Source organism: Corapipo altera, unplaced genomic scaffold, assembly GCF_003945725.1.
Source record: "Corapipo altera isolate COAL_440 unplaced genomic scaffold, ASM394572v1 113, whole genome shotgun sequence".
Classification (NCBI taxonomy): domain Eukaryota; kingdom Metazoa; phylum Chordata; class Aves; order Passeriformes; family Pipridae; genus Corapipo; species Corapipo altera.
In genome coordinates this window covers 9,955,587-9,978,242 of record NW_020884895.1, presented here as the reverse complement: position 1 = coordinate 9,978,242, position 22,656 = coordinate 9,955,587, and the positions used below count along the sequence as shown (strand labels likewise).

At 41.7% G+C, this 22,656-nt stretch overlaps 1 long non-coding RNA gene across 1 annotated transcript; it reads left to right on the top strand.

Moving 5' to 3' along the window:
* The first annotated feature begins 11,975 nt into the window (after positions 1 to 11,975).
* On the top strand, positions 11,976 to 17,624 carry LOC113949298. Its single transcript, XR_003528403.1, has 2 exons — positions 11,976 to 14,426; positions 16,285 to 17,624. It is a non-coding gene; the product is annotated as an uncharacterized LOC113949298 (long non-coding RNA).
* Positions 17,625 to 22,656: the final 5,032 nt, after the last annotated feature.

Below are 22,656 nucleotides of genomic sequence, written 5' to 3'. Positions count from 1 at the left end.
GAGATACTCTGGAAGAGAGGAGGGACCACTTTCCACCCAACAAGCAGCCCAGCTTTGCTTCTTTTCTGGGAATATATCCCTGTAATCCTTTGAGAATAACGGGTAGGAATTTGATTCCTGTATACTTACATTTCTACTTGCACACTTACAAGATACAGACCAAAGGCTCCTTTAAATAATGATGCCTGGAGACAATTAATTAGCTTTATATATGTGTGTGTATATATATATATTTACATCTGTGATATATAGGCTGACTGTTTCTCTCTGAAATCACAAAATGGTTTGGGCTGGAAGGGACTTTAAAACTCATCCAGTGCCACCTCCTGCCATGGGCAGGGACACCTTGCACTATCCCAGGTTGCTCCAAGCCTCACCCATCCTGTCCTTGAGCAATTCCAGGGGTGTGGCATCCACAGATTCTCTGGGCAACCTGAGTTACATAGGATAAGAACTAAGTCAGCCCTGAAGTAGAGAGAGTTTTCAGGGTAAAATGTGGTACTCGGAGTGAGGGATCAGCACATACTGTGAAACCAATATCCCCTGGATCTCCATCTAAGCACTAACAGCACAAAACATCAAAGTCATACCCAAAAAACTGTCTGGCTACCACTTCTAAAAACACACTGAACCATTGTGACTTCAGTTCCACAGACATTTCCCTCCTGATGTGTACATGGAGTGTATTAGTGACTGGCTGGGAGTGAAGCTCTGACTATTTACATGTAGCCTAAAGCCCAGTAGTCACATCCAGTGAAATCATCTGCTTGGCTGGGCACTGGTTGTGGTTGCCTATGTAACTGGGAGAGATGGTAAAATACTTAAGTGCTTCTAGAGAGCTTTGTGTCACAGTTATTTTATAATAAATGTGTTTTCAGAGCTGCTACAGACCAGACTCGCGTCCCTTTTTAGAGCACAGCCCTAATTTCAGCAGAGATGAGGAAATATGACTGATGTGTAGCCCTCGAAGAAGAAATCTTTTTCTGGGTTAATTGGATAAACAATGCCATCTTGAAAAATTAGAGGTTTAGAGCACTCCAGAAATATTCTGGGTGTTTTTTTGCTTCCTCCTGACTCAACCACAGCTTGACCTAAAAAGTGCTTAACTTGCTGTGTTGTGATGTCATGTCTTTGAGCTTATTTGATTTGGAGTGCTCTGGGTGTCTGATTCCAGCATGGCCTGTCCATGCTCAAGGAGAGGGATATTATTTTCTCCTCTCACACCTATTTCAGTTTAATTAAAAGTAAAAAGTCTCACATTTCCAGCATGAAAACCATCGATCCTCAAAAATCAGGGAAATTCCTATTCACGCTCCACGGAAGACCTCGAGTCTTATTTGGGGCTGCATTGGCACAAAATGATAAATTGCCATTTATTCTGGGTAATCTGAGGAATAATCCAGTCAGCATATTTTCCCAAACACCCTTTAAAAAAAAAAAAAAGTGATTATGTTGGCAATGTTTCTATCAGGTGGTTTTAAGGCCTGGAAGAGGCGTGTGACACTTATTTTTAGGTTCTGTCCTTTTCTTCCCCCTCCCTCCAGCTCCCCCAGTATCAGTGTTTCCTTAGAAACCCCGGCTGGCAGCTGGCATCTGGAAAAATGTGGAATGACACCCGGCTGCCATTTGAGGGAGGTGATTATTGTGCAAACAACGTGTTTTCTATTGCTGGCAGAAGTCTTGGGTTTGATCCTCTTCCCGAAAACAATAATTTCACAGAGGTTTAGGAGGGGGAGGAGCCTTTTTCTGCTTCACTTTGCATTCCCTGTTGGAAAGGAGCAGCACTCCGAGGAAGAGCTCATTGCTATGCAGAGATAGAACCCTTTTTTTAAGTCAGGTTGTGCTCCTGGTGCTGGATGGATTTGTTGTCAGGAGAGCTGCATGCTGGGGTTGCATAACTCTTTAGAGGTGTTTATGTACAAGCTCTCCCAGGGGTGATGTTTTATCAAACCTTATTACAAAAGCTCCCTTCTCTGCAAGCCATCAAATTCTTATTGAGCCATTAAAATTCACTGTGGTGTCTGGTCAAGGATAAGCAGAGGCTGTTTTTCATATTCATGTGAGTAAGATGTAGCACCTGGAAGTTTCCAGGAGATTTGGTCTAAGCTGGAGCTATCCTGTGCTGTGGTCACTTATGGGCTTCTGCTTTATAGGCAGAGAATCCCAGAATGGTTTGGGTTGGAAAGGACCTTAAAGCTCATCCCCTTCCACCCCCTGCCATGGGCAGGGACAATTTCTGCTATTCTAGCTTGCTCCAAGCCCTGTCCAACCTGGCCTTGGACACTTCCAGGGATGGGGCAGCCACAACTTCTCTGAGAAACCCATAAGAATGGGTTGGAAGGTTGTTTTCTGTTGTGTTCAGATATTTTTACTTCTTCTCCAAACTACTTGTTTAGAAGTGCTTTGATTTACCTCTTTCCCTGCCTCCTCTGCCCTCTGTGTCCCCCCCAAACCCCTGTTCTGCATTATGTCTGAACTCCTGACCTCCTTCTTTAACCGGACTGGGAATATGAGTTGAGTTTTGTTGCTGAAATGTGCCACTGCTGCTGATTGCATTAAAGAAATTTAGAAATATAATGCCAGCTGGGGTTTGTGGTTCTTATACCTTAAGAAGTGATTGTCCCCCTGGTGAGGCCTCACTTGATGATCTTAGAGGTCTTTTCCAACCCAAATGATTCCATGATTCTATAATCCAAAAACTGGTTTCTTCCCTGTGTGGGAGGTGAGGGAAGGATTGAGGAGAGAAGGTTCATGGCAGAGAACTTTCCAGCAGGGAGAGAGAAGGTGACTTGTGATGTGGCAGCTGCAGCCTCAGCACTGAAAACCCCTCCCCTCCCACCTACAAGCCCCAAACACCTCTGAGGCAGTCAGAGTGGAGCAGCAAATCCTGCATGAATTCCCCAAGAAGTGAACTATCCCAGTCCCCTGAGCTGCCCTGTGCTCTCAGCTGGGCTCCTGGGGGTGGGTTTTGCTCCAAACTTGGGAGGTGTAAAGCTGGATTTGGTTTTGTCTGAAAATCTGCAAACTGCTTCCGTCTTTGTCTTTGAGGACTCTGATGATGAGCCAAGGTTAAACCCTTGGGAATGGCGGCACTGTTTGGTTTATTTATGGGCTGGCACTTATCAACTAATAACCAGTGTAGACTATAACAGAAAGGACACTGATATATTTGATAAACAGACTTGTATTCAAATATCTAATATTTTTTCTTTGCATTCACATTTAAAGGTAACTGTAAGTGCAAAACATCCAGGTATAATTTGTCTTGAAAGCTTGAACCTGTTGCTCTGCTGGAGGGTTTCTTTTGGGATGTGCCCACGGAAGGTGGGACGAGTATTGGGGCTCCCACCTAGTTGGGCTTGAATGTCTAATAGTTGGGGTTAAGCAGCTAATATGTGTTGTACAGGGTATCAGGTGTGATTTACAGCGTGAGAACAGCTTCAGTGCTCAGGAAGGGTTTGCACATCCCAGGAGTTTCTGCTCTGGTGGTGCTTGGCTGCCCGAGCCCGTGGCTTCCCGAGCATCCATGGGGGTGACGGGGCAGAACGGAGCTGCCAGCGCTGCCCACACAGATTTATGGGGGCACTAAAGTGTGTGGGATTGTCTCCACACAGCCCCAGAGTGTGTGAGGACACAGCAGGTGACCTGTGACTGAAAGGAGGGAGCACCTATCCATTTACATTTGCTGGGAAGTCTTGGAGCACTGAGCTGTGGACACTTTATCAAGTGTTGCCTGACAGCATCTAGGAAGGATGTTCTGCAACGTCTCACAGCATTGCCAGGCACCCTTTAGAGGAGAGAGATCTCCCTTTAGAGGAGAGAGATGCTTTCTGGGGCCCTTGCATTGATTTGTTTCCTTGGATAACACTTCACCCAGCCAGTGTGGACTTGCTCATTTCTGAGATTTTATTCCTTTGTGTTTTGGTCCCTTTGCCTCTTGGATTTTAGCCATGTAATTTTCTCTCCAGTGACACTTGGCTACTTCCCCAGCAATTAGCATGGACACCCTGCCTTGTCCTTGTTCCCATGGAGCTCGTGTGTAACCTCAGTCACAGTCCCTTGAGCACTGCCCTGTAAAAGCCCCTCCTCAGCCAGACTGAAACAACTGAGGCTTCTCCACATTTGTTGTTTTTAATTTTATTTTTTTCCCCTGCCCCAAATGAGCTGTTGCATCCAAACCAACCCCCATAACTCCTGCTCTGCCATCTGATCTATCCTCACAGAAATTGTTGTCAAATGGGAGTGATTGCTCTGTTTTCTTACAGGTCTTTCCTATTCTTGTGCTGCTGATGTGCTGTGACTGTCACTTAGGATTTTAAATATACATTAGAAACTTCCTTCCTCTATTTTTCTGCTGCTTATACTTAATTTTTAAGAGGTTTGTGTCTGTACCTGTGAGGTATTTTCTCTCTTTCTGGAGATATATGTGCCAGTGACAGTCTCTATGTTACATTTTTAATCATTTGTGCATTAGAGTAGTTCATAAAGGGTTGGATTAATAAGATGTGTTTCATATTCAAAGTATAAATGACTGCCATCAAGATGATACTTGAGAGAATAAAATCTCACTGGAAATCATAGTCCTGAATAAACCTGGAAATTCAAATGCCCTGCAGGTGGGAGATGCTGCAGGATCAGGGAAAAAAAAAGCATTTTTCAGAGCTGCAAACATGAACAGTGTGAGAGAGGGTGAAATGAAAACCAGGGAAACTGAGTCATGAGACACAGAATGAAAAGGGAATGAATTAAATGTTTGCAGCATCTTTCTACTCTATTGCTTGAGCAAGAATTTCTTTATTCATTTAAATAAGCCAATATTAATTGCATGTAAGTGTGAGTTAGGATTTAATGTGCCCTTATGTGACATAATGACATAGACCTGTCTATATGGACTTAAAAATAAATTCACTAACAGAAGGAATTTCTCATTTAATACCTAAATTTACATATAAAAGTACTAGTGCATATAACAGCCAGATATCCAAACCACAGAATTATTTGTGTTGGAAAGGACCTTAAAGACCAACCAGTTCCAACCTTCTGCCATGGATGGGGACACTTTCCACCAGATAAATAAATATATATAAAAATCTACTTAATAATTGCATAAGTGCTGAAAGGAAAAAAAAAATACCCTGCCTTTGAAACAGAGGAATTTCTGTGCTGGAGCAGGCTGGGAATGCCCTGATTTTTACCTCTCTTTCTGACAGTTATTCCTTAGGAAGGTACAAGGAACTCATCACACACAACTGGGGAATGATTTCCTCACCAGGAAATGATTTTTTTCCTTATTCCATCAGTTTGCAGCTGAGCTGTGACCTGAAGCACCGGGTTTTGTATCTTTGATACAAATTATTTTTTTCTCGGGTAATGCAAAAATCTCAGAGCTCCCCAAACCCCAGGAAAACAGATACACACCTTGTGATGTGCCCACCATGCAGGGAGAGAAAGGAAAGCTCATTCCCTTCTCTTTGAGTTCTTCCCCTACAGAAAATTCAGATCAGGAAGAATCAGGGACAAACACTCGAGGAAAGGTCACTCTGCTGAGGTGCTTTGAAACTCAGATGAGAGAACAACGATAATCCCGTTATAGAGGTGCTTTAATTCAGTCCCACGGAATGGAGCCTCTCCAGGGGACTTCCCGGCCCCCAGCCCACACAGAGGCTTCCCTGTCCACGTGGAATATTTGTGCTGAGGGAGAAGATGCTGGAGGAGAAGATTCTGGAGGCACCTTGAGCTGCCTTGCTGGGGGAAAGGGGGCAAGGGCTGTGGTGGTGATGGTGGGGGACACTGTGTGGGCATGGTGGTGCTGAGGAAGAACATTCCACTCCAGGGGGATACAAAGCCTTACCTACAGTAAATTACAGCTTTAATAAATTCAAGTTTGGGGGATTTTTTGGCTGATTTGGACAGTGATGCTGTGCCAGCCCCCCTGTGGGTGGGAAGTGGCACTTGGTGCCTTCTCCTGCTGGTCGAACACTGTGAGGCCAAGGGAGAGCTTTTTATTCTCAATGTGGGTTGTTAAATTCTTCCCTCTCTTCAATTACAGACCTTAATTATTTTAGGAACCGTGACTTCAGTGCCTGCAGTACAAAATCTATGCCCTTTTTACAAGGTCAAATCTGATGACCTCTATTTATGTTTATTTTACAGCTCAGCTGTTATTTTACAGTTTTGGTCCGTGGTAAAGGTCATTTCGCTGTGATTAGACATTGATAGAATAAGATCCACAGGGTGATAAAGTTATCACTTGGAAAATGTCTCTTTTTATAGTACAAATATTATGAATTCATTCTTTCCTTTTTTGACTTGAATTAAAACCCACCGAGTGCAGCTATCTTTGCTTCTCTTGTCTGACACGGCTTTGCCAGTCTGTAAATTCTCTTTCAAATTAGGAGACCGAGTTTCCTTATCAACCCTTAGCCAGTTGCAATTACTGTCACTCTTTTCAGCACAGTTAATAGGTTTGTGCCAACCAAACTGAAACTTTTGTCGTAAATTGTGATTTCGCCGAGTGCCCCGAAGTCTCTGATATTGTTTTAAACAGAAGAGCTGTTTGAGAAGTGGCAGGCAGAGCTAAACTTTATTCTTTGCCTTCACAAATTGCACTGGACAGCTCGACAAAAAGCTGAGGGCATGAAGGATTAGTTTCCCCCTTCATTTTTGGGAGGGATTATATTATTTTTTTTGTTCTCAGAATAACAATTTCAAGTGGAATAAACAGAAGGCAACGCGCACAAAAACCAGCTTTTGAAAAATGTGGGGTGCAAATGTAGGGTCTGTTGGGGAATCCATGTGATGCCATCTAAAATGCTTTTAAGAGTGTTAACTAGTCACATATATCCAGGACAAGATACAAATATTTCATAATTAAAAAATATAGAGAGCTAAGGAGGAAACACATCCAGATTCCAGGGCAGTCAGGCTTCCCTTGCCATGTTTTCTCACTAATATTTGTGGGAAATGATCATATATGGGAAAACATGCTGTAGAGAGGTGAGTGTAGGGGTGCTCTGAAAAGAAAGATGGTTTCAGCTGCTCTCTGATGGAAGTATCTGGTTCCACTAAGGACACTTCACATCTCTTCCTAGTGCTGTTTGCCAGTAAATATTTAATTTACTAGTTTTGGGCCTTTTGAGATCGTAGGAAAGGGATGGATAGCACAGCAGCAAGCTGTGTAATAACTCTGTAAAGTTTGGGATGGTGACTCTTGCCAAGAGAGCTGACAACTGCATGGGAATTAAAGCCCTTTTTATAGAAAGTAAGTGTTTTGCAAGGTGGTTTTTTAAAAAAAACACCAGCGAAAGTTTGCCTTGTTTGCCTTGTTTCAGAAGAGCATCCTTGCTGTGGGACAGCTCCTCTTCCTCCCTGCTGCTCTTCTGGATGCAGCTGTGGGAGGGGAAGTCAGCAGAGGGCATTTCAAGTTGAACATATATTTATATGTAATATTGGAGGATGGTACAGGACATATATTTATATATAATATTGGAGGATGGTACAGGTTTTTCCCAGGTTTTCCAAGCTTTTTGCTCCAGCTGAGCTGAAGCTGCAGTGGGACTCTTGTGCCCAGTCACAGCACTGACAGCAGAGAGAGGGAACAGCCCCAGGATCATCTACCCTCCACATCTTGCCTCTGGCAGTGGCCAGGAGCAGATGTCCAGGGCCACAATATAAGAACTGGGCAAATACTGCAGGATAATTCCTCTGGATACCCTCTCCCAGCTCCTGGGAATCTGCTGTTTAAGGGCTTACTGGCCAGAAAGTGGTAGCTCCATCACTGCCTCTGACAGCCCTCAGTGGACCTTCCTGCTGCAAATCCTGCCTCGTTATCCCCTTGCACAGTGGGGTTAATGATTTGAACAAGCAACAGTAAATCAGAATTTTTTTTTCCTTTTTAGTGCTGGGTTATGCCCACTCCAAAGCATTCTTTTAACATGATTTATACTGATTTGACAAAAAACTGAGACACTGCTGCAGTCAGACCTACTAACTCCTAGTTACTGGTGTCTCTCTGAACAGGTGGTGTGCTACCAGTCGAGTATAAAGGGCAATAGTTTCTATAAAGAAAGATGGTCTAAGTTCCTAAAAATACATTGTTTGGGGGTTTTAAGTCACATTCCTGCTTCCAGCAGGGAAATTAATTTGGTTGTCACTGACAGAGCCTTTGCTCCCTGTGGGTGAATCTCCAGAGCTGTTTCTTCAGGGGATAATTAAAACATACAGTGCTGAGAGTGAGGGAGAAGGGGATGGACACAGTGTAATAATAACGGTGCCCAAAATGGTCCTTTCATTACTTCCTTCTCTTCAGATCTCTTTCCTGGCTTGTCTCTTTATTTGTGTTTGTTTTCCATCAGCAGGATGCAGTCTCTTCATGAATATATTTCCCCAAGTAACTCCCTAGAAATAACCCACATTTGATCCTATGGAAACTGTTTTCATGGGAACCAAAATCCAACTGAGAGAAGAGCCTTAGATCCAAAATATATATTTATTAAAACCCAAACCAAATAAACTGGAAAAAACAACCTCCCCCAAACAAACCCAACCCTCAGGAAAAAAAAGTTTCTGCTGATACTCTATTTCTCCTTCTCTTCTTTTACTCTTGGTTGCTTCTAAATGTAAACAGCAACACTGCTTCAATAAACATTGGATCAGGCTCCTGCTGTTCCTGTAGAACCATCAGGAATATCTGTTTCCAAAATTTTGCAGGGTAGTTCTAGATTTCTAGCAGGGAAATTTCATTAAACCTTTCCAAGTTAAGAGAGAGGACATTGTGCAGGGAGGGACTGAAGGATCTCAGCCAGGTGTGTCTGTGGAGCTGCAGGCAAGTCCCTCTCAGAGCCTGGGGATGTCAGGATAGAAATATTAGGAAAAATAGTAGGATATTAGGAAAAAAGTTCTTCCCCATGAAGATTGTCAGGCACTGGGACAGGACATTTTAGTCGTGGAGGGATTTAAAGCCATGTAGATGTGGAAGTTGGGGAAAGAGGTCAGTGGTGGCCTTGGCAGTGCTGGAATGGTTGGACTCGATGATCTTGGAGGGCTTTTCCAACCTTAACCATTCTGTGGTTCTATTCTGGGCTCTCCAAATTGCTTTGAGACCCATGGAAACTACTCCACCATCCAAGTTCTGCTGGGGTGTGACGGGCCTTTGATTCTGTGACTTAAAAAATACTTGTACAAGACTGATTTGACTGATTTAACATCATCTTCCCCTTAATGAATGCCCATAATTTAGAGGTTCTCTAAACCTCGTGGTTGTTAAGAATAAAACACAGAAGATATTCCTGGAAGTCTGAGAGGGACTGGTGGTCACAGGACACTGGAGCCTTGAGCAGGGAGGGGCCAGGCCTTGGCAAAGAGTTTCCATCTTGCTCTGCCACTGCCACTCTCTAAATGCCCTATTCTGCTGGCTTTTGAAACCCTCATTTTAAGCCAGGCCTTGGGTGAACAATTATTAGAGAAAAACAAGAAATCCCTCCAACTAGAAGCACAAGATTTGTACCCTTGGGGCTTCCTCTTTACCCATCTCACTTAAAACCTGCATGAATTCCCTCCCTGAGCTGTCTGTGGTCCCAAGGACCACTCTCTGTGCAACTCTTCGTCTCCCATCCCAACCAAATTCCTTCCTTTGTTGCACACAAACATCAACCACTTGGTTGTCCAGGTTGCTCTTCAGAACTCGGTGGCAGCAGCTCCTCAGGGGGGTTCTCCAGGAAATGGTCTGGTGGTTCCAGGCACTTCATTAATTATTTTTCAGTTGTTTGCACTTATAGGTAGAAATGCTTGGGTTTGTATCAGGTTTTCTTGGCGTTTTATTGCCAAAATATGATGTCAGTGGCTACATGAAATAAGGCTGATTGAGGTTAGTAAAGCTTGGCTTGCTGTCGACTGCGTTTTAATGGGAATATTCAACATGCAGATGGGCTCAGAGAGAGGTTACCTGGGGTCAAGTGGGAATTTAAATGTAGATTCATAGATTTTTAAGGCCAGATGGCACCACTATGATCATCTTGTCTGATCTCCTGCATAACACAGGCTGTGGAATTGCACCCATTTATTCCCATGTCAAGCACAATGTTACAGAAACGTGTTTCCTGCAGATGTTTTACTTCTCCTCCGTCAGGGCAACCTTTGAACTGACCTCATGTGGATCTTAGTGCTGTTAATAACCCAGATTAATGTAATATCAAAGAGAAATACTTTCAGGGCTTGTTCACTGGAAGCTTGGCTTGGTTGCAGCTCTTTTTTTTTTTTTCCTTTTCTTTAATTATTTTTTGCAAGATCAATAGAGCTGTACGGTTGTTTTCAGCAGTATTTAGTAAAAACTCCAGAGGGAGGATCTGACAACCTTGCCCTGTGATGTATTGGCATGTCAGAGCAGCATATGGTGAAAGGAGCAGAAAGACAAGGGGGAAAGCCAAACCAGAGCTTTTTAGAAACATCCTGATAAATGGGTTGGTGACTAAATAAAGGTTTCTCGCTACCAAAAGTGCAGCAACAACAAAACAAAAAAAAAAAAAAAAGAAAAAAAATTTGGTCTGAAAATAAATCCCTTTCTTGCAGAAAATCATCGTCTTTCGCTTGTTCACTTTAGGAGATTGTTATTTTTTTTCCAGTAGGATTTCTCACTTTCGTGGAGAAACAATTAATGTGGGAAACTTTTCCAAAAAGAGCAAAGCCATTTTTGATGTGGCCTCTCCAAATCCTGGCGTCGCTGTGTCAGCCAGGCAGTCCAAATGTTTCCCAGAGCACTGTGAGCCCAGTCCCTGCTCTTTGTTCACCCAGAAAGGCATTTGTTCTTTGCAATAGTCTTATTTGGTCTGACAGGAGCTCAGCACGTGAATAAAACATTATGAGACATGAAAAATGATTGCAGGATCAGATGCTGTGCTTGTAGCCAGTTTTAAGAAGGAATAAATAAACCAATAAAAGTGCAAGTGTTGTTAATGTTCATTTTGCAGCATTAGCTGAAGTGAGTTCAGTGGCTCTGGCTCAGAGCTGGGAGTTGCAGCATTCCAAGTGTTCCTGCTCGAGATGGGGGTGTTTCAGCAGGAGGTGCTGAAATGAGGGTGCCAAATGGGGACAGCGATGGGACAGGGAGTAGAGGAGGGATATAAGCAGGAAAGTGGATGATACAGAGATTAAAAAGCTTTTTGGGGCTCAGTTTTCAGTGCCTCTCCTCATTTCTCCTCCTGGCAGTGAGAGCTCACGACCGTGTGGTAACAGAAGGTGTGGAAGGGGGTGGTGTAACCCAGCCCTCGGTGGGGCAGCTTCAGATGAAGAGAGTATAAACCAAATCCTGTTGGAATCATGCGTCCTATCCCAGTGTCTTTCATATGGAATCATAGAATCCTTAATGTTGGAAAAGATCTTCAAGGTCATCAAGTCCAAGCTGTGCCCCATCCCCACCTTGACCCCTAGCCCAGGGCACTGAGTGCCACAGCCAGCCCTTCCTTGGACACCTCCAGGGATGGGGACTCCACCACCTCCCTGGGCAGCCCATTCCAGTTTTTAACAACCCTTTCCATGAAGAAATTCCATCTGATGTATACATGGATAAGTCTACAACTGCTGATTGCAGGCTTCCTTCATTTTCACATGGCTTTCGGAGAACAAGCACTAAAAGCAATAGCTCACTAAAAAACTAAAACCCCACAAAGCAAATCCTCAAACATATAATATATGGAATACATAGTCTGGGACAGTGTGGGAAGGGATAGTCTTTCAGTGGAGATCTTCAAAGAAGAAGCCTTTCCTGATTGTGACCAGAAACACCTTGGCATCCCTCACTTTCTTCCTGGTCAAAATGACTTTAATTTACAATCCACTGAATAATCTGCACAGTCCATAAGCAGTCTATGAGCAGAAAGTGCATTCCATGGGAAGCAGGAAGCAAATCTTTGGGTGTTAGCCCACAGTATTTACAGCTCCTGACAGGATGCCTTTTTGAAATGAAGGTTCAACATGGCTTAGCACACGCACGCTGTAATTTGTCTGTCATTTCTCTCAAAGTTCATTGGCATTGTCAGGTCGTGTTTAACTCAGTAGGGAAATATGGATTTCATCCCTGGTGATTTCAAAGAGCATTTTGATAGCCTTAAGGTTTCCTGTTAAACCCACAGCCTCCCATCTCCTCCCCACTCCCCCTCTTGAATTACTGCACCTCTTCGTGGGACTTCATCATGCAAACGACCCAAAAATGAATTGTGAAGGATTCTTTCAAACTGTGATTGTTGTCTTAAAGGATTAAATGCCTGGAAGACCTGGAAGCTCCCTGAATGTGTGTGTGAGGTGTCTCTGTTGACAGAGCCAAAAAATCACCTGTTTCCTCAGTGCAAGACATTCTGAGTATAACAGAGAACTCTGCTTCTGCACTGGGGAGAAGTATGACAGGAGTACTTTGACCTTCTTCTTCCCCTTGTAATTTTTATGGAAGAGCAGGAAACTCTCTTTACAGGACTGTGACTGATGGCCTCATTCAGTACCCGCTGACAGAGAATCTCAACTTTGTCTCGAGTTGCCCAGGCCAACAATGGACCAAACTTTACACATCTGCTGCTACAAACTTCTGTTTGAGACCAGTATCTGGAGAACATTTAGTTTCCTGTGCTCAACCATTTAGTTAAACGTGTTTACAGACTCCATTAACAGAAATCAAAGCTGACAGATTAAAAGGAATTTCATTAATTTAGGAGGTGCTCCAAGCTGAAATAGAGCTCAGTGCTGATCCTCCAACATTCCAACCCGAGTTAAACAAAGTCTGTGTGGGTCTGGGTGAGTAAATATTCCATTGCCATGTCAAAATTAAGGTTGCTTACATCAAAACACTCTTTATAATTTATTTTTCACTCTTCTACCATTTTGTGAGTTTTTAACTCTGATTTCATGTGCACATTCACAAGAAGTTCAGAACAGTATCATTTTACCTGATAAGTGCAAAGGCAATTTTTATAAGCAAAGCTCAGTGGTGATAAGGAAACCTGCATCCCTTTGTGATACAAATAACATAATTGCAGCAAAATGCTGCTTTTAAGAATCTTGCCTTCAGCTGCAGCCCTGTGTGACACCCACCAGAGTTGCACACACATTCTGTTCCTGGAAAAAAAAAGAGAGGAGACTTGTGTGTCTGTTGGTTACAACTTGAAGACAACTTTTAATCATCAGGAGTCTTTCGAAGCGCAGCCTGGTTATCGAGTCGGAGGAGGGGAAGAATGAACTGACCTTTTCTGCTGACTGCCCCAAATTGACTTTGCCAAACTCCAAGAGTAGATTATCATTGCGTGTTTCTGTCTCATTGTTTGGACTAGACAGAGCTGGCTGTGGAATATGGGATGTGCCAGAGTGGATTATTGTTAAACTTCAATCTCCAGCGCTGGTTTCAGCTGGAACACGCAGTGCTCTTTGATAGTGGTGCCTCATGTACCCACTGCTGCTCTGATGAGATGGGAGAGCATCCCACACTGACAGGCTGTCAGGGCATCACTGCAGTGGGAGGAGGAAGGTCTGGGATGATGTGACAGGTCTGAGGACAAGCAGGACCCACGTGGAACCATCGCAGGGCAGAAGCAGATGCCACAGGTGGGATGTTGTAACTGGATCTTTCCCCCTGGGCTCCTCCAACACCTCAGCAAAGCATTGCAGGGCTTGTCTGGGGGATGTTTGTTCTTCACATCTCCATCATTCTGCTCTTACTTTTCCAAAGTTCAGGAGTGGAAAGTCATCAAAGCAACTCAATAACAATTCTGTAGCTGTTTTGTTAATGCCTCCATAATTAGCATTTGTTCTTAGAGATGGAACAGCTCCCTGTAATCCAGGCATAAGTATTCCATTTTAAATAGGCACCTGAATTCCAGTGGTGAGTGGGGTAAACTTTAATTACGTTTCAGAAGTGCATTTCCCTCATAATCCCATACTTTTTATTACACACAAAGTAACATTTCTGCTCATTTTGGCTCGATTTCCTTCTTTGCCTTAGTCTGTCTAAAGACAAAAAATGTGAAGAATTATAGGAAAGCCTGTTGACTTAGACAAATTAAACATGTACAGAATAATTCATGCACAGGGTTTAATTTTTTCCCTAATTCTTGGTTAAGATATAATAATTTCCTGAATCAAAGTCTTAAGCTTCCTAGTGCTATCTATTAATGAAAACAAATGCTAGTGTCATACGAAAATTATTATTTGACATATTACAAAGCTTAATCTCTGTTGTTATTTCAAGCTCATGTTGTTGAGCTTCAGTTATTCCTGAAAAAATACATATAATTTAATTTGATGTAGGTCTCCATTGATGGAATCCACAGACTTTGCTTTCCAACCAGGATTAACCTGCTGATCTCATTTTTCTGCGGAGGAAACCTGAGCATGTGGCTGAGTCAATGCAGAAATGGGGCCTGACACTTTAATTCTGAAGGTGCATCACTGTGAGAAGAAACATCTCGTTAAACTTTGGCTCGAGGGCCTGGGGTGACAGGACAGGGAGTGGTGGCTTTAAACTGAAAGCCAGCAGGGTTAGATGGGATATTGGGAAGGAATTCCTGGCTAGGAAGGTGGGAAGGTCCTGGCACAGGTTGCCCAGAGAAGCTGTGGCTGCCCCTGGATCCCTGGGAGTGTCCAAGGCCAGGTTGGAGCAACCTGGGATTAGTGGAAGGTGTCCCTGCCTGTGGCAGGGTGGGGAACAACTTGATCTTTAAGCTCCCTCCCAACACAAACCTCTCCATGATCCTGTGGTTCACTGAGCTAGAAGTTAAATAGTCTAAAATGACAAATAAAGGGTTCAGGTTTAAAGCAAAAATTTCTGTCATTTCTGAAAATAAACTCAACAGCTTTAACAAGTTGCATTTTTGGTGTTTCCAGTTGACAGGTCCTTTTTCTCTCTATCTATTTATTGAGTATTATCTTTCTACTCTGCTTGTCATGACAATACCTGAAGTTCTGTGAGACAGAGGCTTTGGTGACATTATTCACTTCAAAAAGTTCCTCTCTCCTTCGCTTTACATTGTATTCAACTCCTGAGATAAGTTCATGGTAATATTACATAAATCTGATCCAATTTATTTCGAGGTATTGGTTGGAAGAAAGTTTATCCTTCTCTCTGTCTTTAAGAATTACCTAAAGGTGTTAAAAGTCCAAGCCTAAATATTTTTCAGAATTAGGCTGATGGGGTTTGATGCCTTTCTGAAGGAATAACATGAGAAATATGCCCAGGATAACAAGATAAGCCAGGAGGTCCAATTTTCCTGATAATTTTTCTTAATTATCATTTGGGGGCTTTTCACTCTGGGCTACTTGGTTATATTGGTAATAAAAATAATCCCCCTGTCATAGCTTGGAAATAGCCATCAGCCAAGTCTTTTGCATCTAATTCTCCTCATCTCCACAGACCCTGCAAGCTGCCTGCAAGGTATAATTAATTTATATTTCATACCCCAAGGAGGAAAAGTTGAGTGTTCATCAGCCTGTATGTTCTGACACTTCAATGAATTATGATCAGGGATGTTATCAGTGTTTATTTGAATCCCCCGTGATAAACAAACCTGTGTTATTCGCCCTTCATTTCCTTCTTGAATGTAATAAATCAAATTCCAGCACTGATCATAATACATCCACTTATTATTATGATAATTCAGACTACTAGAGGGCCTGATCTTGGTGCTCCTGGAGGTGGATTTCAACCGAAATAATAAAATCCAAACATAATGCCCAGGAGTTGGCTGTGGTTTGGAAGCAAATCTCGAATTTGAGTTCCAGCTTTAAAGTTGCTTTGTGATGTAGAATTTCTTCACAGGGCAAGAGAAGCTGCACAGTTCTTAGTCCAGCTCATAAATATATTTCACAGAATATCCCAGAATATGCTGAGTTGGAAGGGACCCACAAGGATCAAAGAGTCCAAGCCTTAGCCCTGCACAGGACCATTTGTGGATGGCTTGGGAGCCAGAATTCCGGCTCCTTATCTGAGAGTGGGCAGTGGCAGAGCAAAAAGCCCATTAGCAGGATCTCCTGTTCTAATTATCTGCATTATTTTGGCAATTTCAGGTGAGTTTGTAAGTAATTTTAATTTTACAGATATGGAAAGTATGCCTTTTTCCAAAATAGTGACTATTAGTACGATTTTCATCTGGAAATTTTTATTCATTTTATTGCCTTCTAATTTTGCATTCTATTTGCTCTTCCAGTTCTAAACTGAGCTGTCAAAAAGCCAGGTTTTTGTGTCTAGGGAGTGTGCAGAGAGAAAAGAAAAAAGTCACATTTCTCTGTTCTTTTATGTCCTTAATTTACCAGGAGAACTCAGTCTGACCCAGGACTCCAACAGGGAGAAAAACACACCTATAGAACAGCTCATGGAAAGGAAGAAAATAGCAATTAAATGTGATATTCTAGTGGATTAACATATGGATGAAGCAAATAAATCTGAAATTATATATATTATCCTTTTCAGAAATATTAATTAAGTGCTGATGAACTTAATTAAGGTCATGAAGGGATTACATAAATCAACCATTGTTCTTAGGGCGTTGCACCCTTGACATTCCCTGTGTAGGGAATCATGGAATATTGGAATATCCAACTCTTTTCCTGTCTTCCTTCCTCCTCCTTTAGTTTCTCCCTTTGGAAATTTGTACACCTTGCAAAAGTAACCCTGTCCCCCAATATACCTGGGCAAATTTATGGGCTACTTTTTTAAATCCAGGGGAAATATTCCCATTCCCATGAGGAAAATGATGCTCAACACAGGGAGATGAGGCAACTCCACTTTCTTCTTTAAGAACTACCTGGAAATGCTGTTTTCTTCTGAATCCTGATCTTCTTGCCCTTTCCCAGTCGTGTTTGCAAATGGCAGAGCCTTCATGTCCCTAAATCTTGGGAAAATTCCCTTTAAAGAGGTCATCTGAAGTCACTGGCAAAACCCTGATATTTGCTTTTCACCCTGAAATACGGTATTTATTGACTTTCCCTTCTGAAAACCAGACAACTTTGTTGTCATTATTTGTAATTAATAATGCTTGGCATGTTTTGCTTCACATTTTACTGCCCGTATTTATAGAACTTAATTAAATTCAACATCACATTAGGAATACATATATATCAAATCCCCGAGTCATGGTTCTTCTTCTTTTTTTTTTTTTTTTTATTCCTCCTCACATACATTTAGTAAAAGAAACATTTCCAAAATTCCCATCTGTTCCGTACGTAAATCCAGTTAATTATACACTGATTGACAAGGCTATAAAAGGACATTTTTTGGGAGATGATAGGTTTAGAGGCTGCACTAAAAATTACCACGTGTAGGCATTCTGCAGTTTTCCCATGGAAACTCTGTGTAGGAGTCAGGGAGATACAAATAATACAACAAAATGTGCTCTGACTGTCACCCCTGTGGTGTCACAAAGGTTTTGGGTTTTTTTGGCACGTATTTACCCGTCCTGGAGGAAATGTGGGTGTTGGGAGGGATCAACTGGCAATTGGGTACCTTGAACACAGCACTGATGGCTGCAAAAATAAATTCTAGACATTAAAACCTTGGAATTGAACCTTAAATGCTGGACTTTTGTCTAAATATCCGTGATGAAAGATGAGCCACTCGGTTTCTTTTTTAATAAATCACCCACTTTTAAAAATGGTGCATTTTATGTTTCTTAGTTCTTTCTGTCCTTTAGGTTTTTTTGGGGGAGGTTGGGTTTTTTTGTTTGTTTTGGGTTTTTTTGGGGGGAGATTTGTTGTCTACACAGACCACTTTAATCTAGGAAGAAGAGAATTTGTATTTTATAGATACATTCATTATGAGCAGAGGTATTTATGAGAGAATTTGGGAGAGACATTATCAGAAACACCACCAGAAAATTTTGACAGAAATGGCAGGAAATCGAAGACAGAAAAAGGTCAAACAGAAATTAGACAATTTCTTAATTATGTTCTTAATGAGGGTAATTAGGTATTGGAACAGATTAATAATGGATGTGGTTCATGCAGTGTCAATGAGGGTCTTTAAAACAAGATTGAATCTCCTGCTAAAATGCCTGATCTGATTCAGCAGCAGTTATTGGGTTAGATGAGGGGACCAAGAAATAAAATCCCAATCTGTGGTGCAGAAGAAACATTCCCAATATTTCTGAGGGCCCCGAAAATGTCTGACTGTGGAAAAATCCGCCAGGAGAAAATTCCGTTGTTCCGCTGAGGTGAAAGGTTGGTGTAATCAGGTTAAAAATATTAACACATCATGTAGGAAAGCTGCAATCACATCCATGCTGAAATAATACCCTGAAATATTCATTTTGGGCTGCCTGGTTTGAGTTTCTGGGAGGGGAGGGAGAGTTAAACCTCCTCAGCAACGTGTTCTGAGGATCAGGGGCATCACTGAGTTAAAATCTCGCACCGAGTGCCCAGACCTGGCTGTGAGGAGGACCCAGGTAAGGATGTTCCTTATCCACAACATGGTTCAGTATTCACAGAGCGACATTCCCAAGCCACTGCCTTCATTAAACTTTGAAGGTACACCTGGTTTATGAGTCTCCCAATGCTTGTACTCCCATAAATCTCTTTTACTAATGTTTTAGTCTAGTCCTTAGAATAATACTGGGTTTGTGGGCTTCTTTTTATTTTTTTCATTTGTGGTTTGTTGGGGGTCTTTTTGTGATTATACATGAAAGGATTCATCCGTATTTTATATTTTCTGGGTTTTTTAAAGATTATACATAAGAGAAATTATCTATATTTTATATTTTTCTTAGTTGAACACAATGTTCATGTGATACTCATTGATCACATCTACAAAGGGTTCCTGTAGTTCCCAGGTGCTTGTAGGGAGTTTTAGGTCATTTTTTTTTGTTTTGGTTTTTTTTTTTTTTTTTTTTGAGGATTTCTATTTGACACGGTGGGGGAAGAAGAGAGAAGGAAAGAACAGAGTTGAATTGCTCCTCAGATGCTTGGCCACAGAACCATGTCACTACCACCCTGCCACCTCCACAGAACCACGTCACTGCCATCCTGTCCCCCCTTTTCCTTCAGGGAAATTTGTGGGAATCCAGGAGCACCATTTAGCCCTTATGGGAAAAGCTAAATCTGGAAATTATCTGTTTAGTAACTGAAGTGCCTTTTCATGAAAGGGGAGGGTTCATCCCCAGCAGGAGACAACTGAGGGCTCAGCTCCAGATGGAGAATGTCAAGCTCCTCATAACCCAATTAATCCCAACCAAACTTGTGCTAATTTAATGAGTTGTAGTTCACAGAACGGTGTCAATGAGGACCAAAAACGTTGGCTGAGATCTGTGGGGAACTTTAAATCACAGAAAAATCATGCCATGAGCACCTCCAGAGCACTTCTGCAGAGCAGAGCAGCAGAACAACTCCTGGGAGACAATCCAAAGGAATTTGTAGCTACTCTGAGTTTGTGATTAACAGGACAGCACATAATCCCTGCTCATTGCAGGGGGTTTGGAGTAGATGACCTTTAAAAGGTCCCTTCTAACCCAAACTGTTCTCTGATTTTATAGTACTCACAGGATTGCACCATGTTTGCCATCCCACATAATTCGGTGACATTCACGCACTTAAAAAAGGGGAGAATCTTGAAATAGGTGCAAATATTCCAACCTATTGAAAATTTAAAATTGATTTAAGATAGTCAATAAAAAAAAAAGAAATTAGAGAGTGCTGAGAGGAGCAATTCAAGCACTTTTAAACCCAACTGCTGCCCAGCAAAGGTGTTGTCCAACTTAAACTCATTTTCCTCTCTATATTTTTGTGTTCAGGTAGCACAAAAAAATAAACCTAACCGAGAAGGAGGTTCCAAACACCTCTCACTAATAGAAACAACAACTGTTTCAGGGCTGTATCCCAGAAAAACTCTGCAGGAAGAAATGATTGGCACAGACAATAGCTCTGTCTGGCAACTGTCACTTCAATTTGTTGGTACAATTCATCTTGGTTTGGTGATGGTGATTTACAGTAACTTCCCCCTTCACAACTGAATTCATCCCTGAAATGATTCCATGACAAACAAAGTGTAATGCTTAGTCTTTATTTACAGTAGGCTTGTTAGAATATTGAAGCAACCTACCATCAAGGAAGCATCAAAAATACAGGGCACAGTCAAACCACACATTAGAGAGCACAAACTATGTGACAGAACTGTCAAAGAGAGTGTTGGACACTGGGAGCTGAGAAAGGAGAGAGATGAGGGTAAAAGAAAGGGGGTTTAAAGTGCTTTTGGTCCATATTATTATGTTATTTTATTTAAAAAAGGTATTTTAATATCATTTTAATTTTTATTTAACAATCTGTCCACTCATTTATCTATTTATTTTAATTTAATGTTTCTATTTCTTAATTCATCTGTTCAGATGTTCATTTATTTTTTATTTCTTTTTATTTATTTATTTTAATAGTAGGGTTTCACCCCTAGTTTTTATTGAGTTGCTTGGCATGTTTTGACTCTGGAAAGGCAGAGTCTCTCCCAAGGAATGAGCCCGTTGCTCATCACTGTATTGGAGGAGGTCACAAGAAGGAAGGTTTGGTGTTCCCTGCCTCTCTGCCACATCCCAGAGTGCTCCAGATGGGATCTTGTGGCTCCATGGAAGGAACAACTTCACCCCTTGACCGTCTCCCTGAGCTGACCAGAAGTTCCTGGTCCCATTAATGGATCTGCCCAGGGATGGGTGGGAATTTCAGGAGCTGGTGCTGTCTCAGGGACCTTTCTGCCAGGGATATTCCTAATTCCCAAACAACAGAAATACAGCATCTTTACTCTAATTCCCCTGGAATATCCCTTTGTTGTTTCAGTGCTCTTTAAGTTTGTTTGCACTGTTTCAAGGAACTCTGTTAAATCTGGTGGCTTTGATGCTCTAAAATCACATCACTGATGATTAAACTTCAACCTGGATGTTTTCCATCCCTGACTCCGTGTTAACAGCCAGTTATTTCCCCCTGAACACCACGAGGGTCTCAGTGCAGCAGCAGGAACCTGTTTCCAAATCATGGAACTTCTGGGGGAACGAGACTTTAATTTTAGTTTGCCTTTCTTAGAACCAGGGCTACAAAAATATTTGGGTTTTTTTTTTTTTTATTCCCTTATTTCTTTTAATTTACACCAGAACCCTTAATAACCATTGCTTAGTCACCAGGAGGCTGAGTTTATTTAAATCAATATCTAATTAGGTTTCTTAATTTATTACCTTTCACTTCAGAAATTTAAGAAATTTAAGCAATTGAGTGTCTGCACTGATATCCTACCATTGCTTTTTGTTTCTGCTTGACTAAATTTTTTGGAATTGATTATTTATAGACCCAAATGTCACATTGATTTCTTTAGCCAGTAGATTTTTAAGAAATGAAATCATTACATTTTGGGGTGGAATATTCTTTCATGTTAATATTCTTTTTTTTTTCTGCAAGAAGATGAACTTAAAGGATGTGAAACATGATTTTATTAAGCCACAACACAACACAAAGGTGTGTTTTTCTCTTACTTCTACCTTGAAATTGCTTTGATTACAAAGGAAAAATTGCTTCCATGAAAAGGAGTATTTATAAAGGGTAGAAATCCCTATTCAAAGACAAAGGAGAACTATTTAGTGTGGTGGGGACAGGGAAATCCATCATATGATACCTCTTGTATCACATGATGATATATTGCCTTTGGTATAAAATACTTAGTGAAACCTTTTATTCCTTTTAAGATTCCCTGCTGGAACAAGATGATCTTTAAGGTCCCTTCCAACCCAAACAATTCCATGATTCCATGACAATATTCAGCACAGATATGGATGAACAGATTTATTTTTTTGCCAGTTTTCAGGAGCTTTTCCTGCATGAGGGCACTATGGAAATGGTACATTGTGGAGAATAAATATCACTACATTTCATTTTTCCCCTTGACAGGAAAAGTGGCTGTTGGAGGCGTTATAGGACAGAGTCTGGTTTAGACTAAACCAGAAAGGGATTTCTAGTTATTACAGCACTGTCAACCTGAAATTGTACCTTCTAGTACCTGGAAATCCTGTTCACACAGAGACATCAACTGTAACAAACAGTGTGTTGACTCATTTTATTCACATTCACCTCATTTAGCCATGGAAATAAAAAAAAATAAAGAAAAATAACCCACTCACTGAATGTTTCTGGATACATATTTGCCATTTATGTCCCTATAAAAATAGCTTCATTTTTCTGGTGTGGGTTTTCGGGACATGGGAACAGATTTTTTGGCTGCCTTGACACCAAGTTGCATCAGAGATGACATTTCAAAGACACCACCCAATAAATAAAGTCATTGTGCCCGCTTACCCGTATTTCTGAGCTCATTGTTGGAAACAACAGCTCCCTAATTGTGGCTGCTTGTGCCATTAATGAAGCAGTGCTATCTGGAGCGTGGATTTTGTAATCTTTTATGCATCTGAATAGTCTGAAGTTCAACCTAATGATTAAGACCCACTCGAAGCCTTTGGTTCTGCGAGATGTGGTGTTCGGTGTGTGGCTTTCAACTCCCTTTGGCTTCCAAGTGGTTGGAATGCTGTGAATCCCAAGCATGAGTGAGGCTAAAAAAAGGAAAAGAGGAGTAAAAGGATCAAACATAAAGGAGTGGCTGGATCTCACTGCTGATATCACAGCTCTGGGCACACGACAGCAACACTCGACTCGAAGAGTCAGAGGGAGAAG